The 5,941-nt window shown below is 35.8% G+C and overlaps 1 protein-coding gene across 4 annotated transcripts in view; it reads right to left on the bottom strand.

The window, feature by feature from the left end:
- The window catches only part of PARP8 (poly (ADP-ribose) polymerase family, member 8), a 364,740-nt gene that overhangs the window by 13,372 nt on the left and 345,427 nt on the right, over positions 1 to 5,941 (bottom strand). The window lies entirely within an intron of this gene.

Genomic DNA, 5,941 nt, shown 5'->3' with positions numbered 1-5,941 from the left:
AAGAGTTCTAGAATACCTAGTCTTCTCAATGCTGTCCATATTTTACTATTAGCTACATAGTCCAATGCTTTTGTCTAATAAGTAAAACATAAGTAAAACCCTTCCTGGTATTCTCCACTTTCAGCCAATATTTGTTTGGCTTCCCTTATTCCACAGCCTCTTCTGAATCCAGCTTGATACTAGAAACACCTCTACTGTTATCTTGTTAAATCAAGAATTCCTTCTTTTGGATTTTATCACTTTATATAAGTTATGAAAAAGACTATTAAAGATCATCTCCAACTTTTAAATTACACATGAAATGGATAGTGAACATTTATAAATATAAGACTGGAGCATAACAGATATTTTCACTTTCCAAATTCTCTTGAGTCTGACATCTGGATGCTTCTAAAACAGCTGTTTTCTTTCATATGGGCCATAACGACCTTGCACACATGAATTAAGGTCAGTAATGAAATCGGGCTTTATCAACAATTTTTGGACACTAACAATGACATCTGAATTATTTTGCCTAGAGCATTTATTTTTTAATTAAGTTTACTCATTTTGTAATTTCCCAGCAAAATATTTTCAAACTTCTCATTCTCCCTTTTCCCCCTAAGTGCTTCCTTCTTTTTTAACTTCAGTTTAATTTTTTTTTCTGATCCTGATCCCTAACATTTTGTCCTAAATAATCTTTCATTCTGTGTTATACTTTATTGGAAGAAGAATGTGATTAGTCTACTAAATAACTGTTTTATTATCTTTTTATTACTTTCTTCACTTGGGAATCAGAGAACTGTGGAAGTTAATTTCTAATACCACTTAATAACAGAAAAGATGAAATTACATTCATTTATATCTAGTTATTAAAAGAAGATATATCTTAAGGATCATACAACACAAGATACAGTAGACTTAAAAAACAACAGAACTTATGTTTTCATCTGATTAATTGTATATTTGTGGGAAGTAGCTTCATTCTCATCCAGTTTTTCTCCTAAATGTTACCACTCACTTGGGAGACACCACTAAGAGAAATGATGATCTTATCTTGTATACACAACCTGATGGTTGTAATGAGAGTATATAATAATTAGTGACTAGATTCTCCTTTTGATCTGCTTTTAATCTTATCAGTTTTCCTTAATTAGCTTTGTCTCTCCTGAGGGTGTAGAGAAAAAGGATGAACTCTGATTTGTGTTTATAAAGCAGTGAAAAATCATTATCTTAAGAGGTTTTTTCTGATTATATTACTTGGAAACTATTTTTCTATACTGAAAGTATTTTCTTCTGATGATCTTTTCCCAATTTTTCCTTAAGAAATTTGGATATTCGGAGCTCTGGTGGCCTAGTGGTAAAAAGTTGCACTGCAATCCCAGAGGCGTGTGGTTTGAATCCACCAGATTTTCTGCTGGAGAAGGAGGGACAATCTTCTCATGTACCAGTCGGATCTGATTTGATGGTACACACAAAAAGTAATAAAATAAAATTAAAAAAAAATTGGATATTCGTATCTAAAATTAATACACACATCCTACACATGTACTACTACAGACTTGTTTTCTGTACATTTTATAGAAAATATTTAAGAAAGTATATTAGAAATGACTATTGCATTCTTAGATAAATAAGGCTTATTTAATTTAATAAAAACAAATATACACAGGATGCCAAAAAGTGTAGATTATTTCAAGATCACAGGCTAAAAAAGAACTTTAAAGTTACTGTTCTGTTCAAATTGTAAGCTTCCTGAAAACAAAAAACCAAATGAACAGACAAAACCGAACCAACAAAACAAAACAAAACCCCATCAACTTTGTGACTGAATGTTTCTTTTGGAATGTTTCTTTTGTGACTGAATGTTTCTTCTAACAGCAGCAATGAAGATGATCAAGAAAGGATAGGAACAAATATATCTAATGAGTAGCTTTCAATGTAGAGGAGCACTCTGCTAAATGAAATAGGCTTTATAATGACCTTATAAAAGGTAGTGTACCAAAGAGCTTCCTCTAGAGCTTCCAGTTCCACTTAGAACCCTTCTCTACCTTATACTCTGTCTCCAGAGTCTAAATATGGTACTCACTTCAGCAGCACATATACTAAAACTGGAATGATACAAAGAAGATTAGTATGGTCCCTACGCAAGGATGACATGCAAATTCGTGAAGTGTTTCATATTAAAAAAAAGAGTCTAACTATGTAGATTATTGTACAATATCCTTTTGCCTCCTGATAGGATGCTGGTTACAAAACTAAGTCAAAGTGTTAATTCTCTAATTTCATTGCTACATATGAACTTTGGGCTACCTCTGTTGAGGGACTAAAGTATTCTTCAACCTTTAGTTGAGGAATACTTATAGTAACACTGATCTACAAATGAGTCTCTTACCAAGTGTGGGAACTGCTTCCTTCTTTTGTCCTTTTGACCCTATGGTGTAAAAGCTCTGGTGCAATCACAAACAGGTTACTTTGCTAGACCTGCAGTTTTACTATCCCTAGAGCTTTGCGGTTGTAGACGACAGATTCTGTTTGACACAGGTAAGTAGATTACACTTGTTTTAAAAATGAAGCTAATGGGATTATGTAATTTGGCTAATATAATTTTATAAATAAGTAGAAAGGAGCCCTGATGACCCGCTGAGTAAGGAGTTGTGCTGACAACCAAAAGACAAGTGTTTTGAATCCACCAGCCGCTCCATGGGAGAAACAACACTTCTTATGTTGTTGTTAGATGTCATTAAGCTGACTATAAATTACCCTATCATGCATGAACCTCATTACCTCTGATAAGCTAAACCCATAGTTAAGTCATTGTGTTAATCCGTTTCATTGGGAGTCTTCCTCTCTTTCTTTGACCTTCCACTTTCCCCAGCATGGTATTCCCCCCCCCCCCCAAGGATTGGTCTCTCCTAACAACATGCCAAAAATACATGAGACCTAGTTTCACCCTTCTTGCTTGTATGAAGTACCTTTGCTGCACTTCCTCCAACAGGGCTTTGTTTGCCTTTTTGGCATTCCGAGGACATTCAGAACTCTGCTCCAACACCACAAGTCAAAGGCATCTATTCATTTACTGTCATTCTTATTCAATATCCAACTTTTAGATGCATAGTAAGCAAGTAATTGAAAAGGCCATGGCTTGGGTGATTCTTTAGACTGACAACCATGCTCTTCAGCACTTTAGGGGAAGCCTTTGGAAGCAGATTTTTCCAATACATCACATCTTTTGGTTTCTTTACTGTGGTATCAGGATTGGAGGAAGACACATCGACAACATACATTATGCAGCTGATACAACCTTGCTTGCTGAAACTGAGGAGGACCTGAAGCACTTGCTGCAGAATGTCAAGGACTGAAATCTTCAACATGGGTTGAAGCTCAACATCAAGGAGACAAAGATTCCCACCACTGAGCCAACTGGTAGCACCATGATGGATGAAGAGATTGAGGTTGTTAATATTTGGAACTTGCTTGGCTCCACAATCAACACTCTTTGCACCAGCAGTTGGGAAATCAAAAGACAAATTGCATTAGGTGAATCTGCTGTCAGGGACCTCTCCAGAGTATTGAGAAGCAACGATGTCAGTCTAGAGACTAAGGTGAACCCGATCCAGACTATGGTTTTCCCAATTATTTGCTATGCATCAGAGAGCTGGACAATGACTGAGGATGACAGAAAAAGAAAAAAAAATGATGCCTTAGAGTTGTGGTGCTGGAGAAGAGTCTTGAACATACCATGGACCACCAAGAAAACAAATAGGTGTGTCACCGAGAGCGTAAAAACAAGTTTCTCCTTGGAGGCTAGGATTTTGAAGCTCCATCTCACATATTTTGGGCATGTGGCCAGAACGGACTGATCCTTGGAGAACATCATGCTTGGAAGGTGGGAGGGAGAAGAAGACCCTGGATGAGATGGATTGATACAATAACTGGAGCAGTGATGGTAGGTGTGCTGGAGTCAGTGAGACTGACTCAGGACAGGGCAGACTTAAAAATGTTGTACAGAGGGTCACAAAAAGTCATAGGGGACTCAATGGCACATAATAACAACAACAAAAACAGCTGTTAGCCCAAGTGTTTATTATGGAGCCTAGTAACATGAAATCATTAGAAACTTCCATCTTTTCTCTATTATGACGTTGCTTACTGGTCCACTGGAGAAAATTTTTGTTCTGTTTTATTGTTGGTGAAATATAATCCATATTTAAGACTGTAGTCATTGATCTTCTTCAGTAAATTTCAAGTCCTCTACACTTTCTGTTCAAGTGCTCTTTATTTTTCTGCAAATAAGGTTGTGTCAACACTGGTTGATGATGAATTTTTCTTGAATCCTTATGCTATATTCTTTTTCATATAGTTCAACTTCTCAAATTATATGCAAGCATTCAGATTGAATAGTTAATAGTCAAAGATACAACTCTGATGCACATATTTCCTTATTTTCAACCATGCAGTGGTCTTTCATTTTGTTGGACAACTGCTTCTTTATCCAGGTTTCAGAAGAGCAGAATTAAGTGTTCTGGGATTACCATTCTTCTCATTGCTGACCCTAATTTGTTATGATCCAAACAGTCTAATGTCTTGGGACAGTCAATACAAACAGATAAACATATTTCTAGTATTCTATGCTTTCAACAAAGATTCATCTGACTTTATCAAGATTCAGCAATGATATCATTGGTGCCATAGCCTCCTCTGAATCCAGCCTGAATTTCTGGAAGAGATCCTTGCCATTGTCCTCTTCTAGCCATTTCTAAATAATCTTCAGCAAGATTTTACTTTTTATTAATGGTTTTGCATATTAATGATGTAGTTCTATAATTTCTACACTCCACTGGATTATCTTTTGTGGGAATGGGAACAATTATGGTATTTGAAATTCCAGTGGCAGAGTTTCCAGCATCATAGCAGCCTCCAAGACAGTCCAGTACATAAAACTGACAGACAAGTGCTGTACTCCTAACAGCAATCTATAAACAAGTAAGCATATATACATACACACACTAAAAAATAAGCAGCAACACACGTTATCCTCCCAATATAGCATACTGACAGGTAAGTGCTATAATCATAACAGTAAACCATAAAACAAATAAGCATGCAAATACCATGAAACAAACATGAATGATATGAGAAAGGTGTTTCCAGGGTGTGTCTAGTTGTGGGACCCTCTGAAAAATCTGCTGAAGGATCAACTGTGAGTCAGTTCCAGATCAAAACCAATGAGTTTAGTATTGATTTATTTAATTTCATAATTTTTAATAACTGGAGGGCCAGGATTGAAACTTTCTGATTCAAATCTGAGTCAGGAATAAAAAAAACCTATGGCCTAAAAATGCATTTCATGATAATCATAGCTTTCACATCATCCAAAAGAAAACCAGAGAGCTGATTGTATTTTTACTGTGACTCAAATCTGGTAAGCTAAGGCATCGAATGGGGAAGGTATAGAATACTATGAATGCATGATCCACTGAAACAAATATGCTGATGTACTCATTCTGACATGGGCTCTTAATATTAGATAAAACAGTGTAATCTGTGGCTTCTTTTATCTGAACAACATAAAGGTTAAATAGAGGTCCTCAAAGATTGTATGATAAGATGATGGATGAAGTAGAAGGAGAAAGGAGAAAGTTGCTGGGCCAGGATAGTGTTATGAGGAACAGGCTAACTGAACTCACTATTTATGAATGAAGAAAGTTCTTCTATGTAATTGGCTCTCTTATGACATGGCTTTGCCAAAAAACATTTCACATTAATTAAGTCTTGCATTACTAGCTTATGTATATGGAATGTAAACCAACCTTTTATAGATATAACTCTGTTTCACTATTGTTTGGTGTTTCTTTATCCTCAATCATAATATATTTTGGAAACTCTATTAAGTGTATATGGGAGTAGACATGCACACTACTACTATCTGTGTATATGTATTCATATATACATCCACACA

Source organism: Elephantulus edwardii, unplaced genomic scaffold (assembly GCF_000299155.1).
Source record: "Elephantulus edwardii isolate Elephantulus edwardi_28Jun2011 unplaced genomic scaffold, EleEdw1.0 scaffold00373, whole genome shotgun sequence".
NCBI classification, from domain to species: domain Eukaryota; kingdom Metazoa; phylum Chordata; class Mammalia; order Macroscelidea; family Macroscelididae; genus Elephantulus; species Elephantulus edwardii.
Note: the sequence above shows the minus strand (reverse complement) of the source record. Positions and strands in the feature narration are given on the sequence as shown.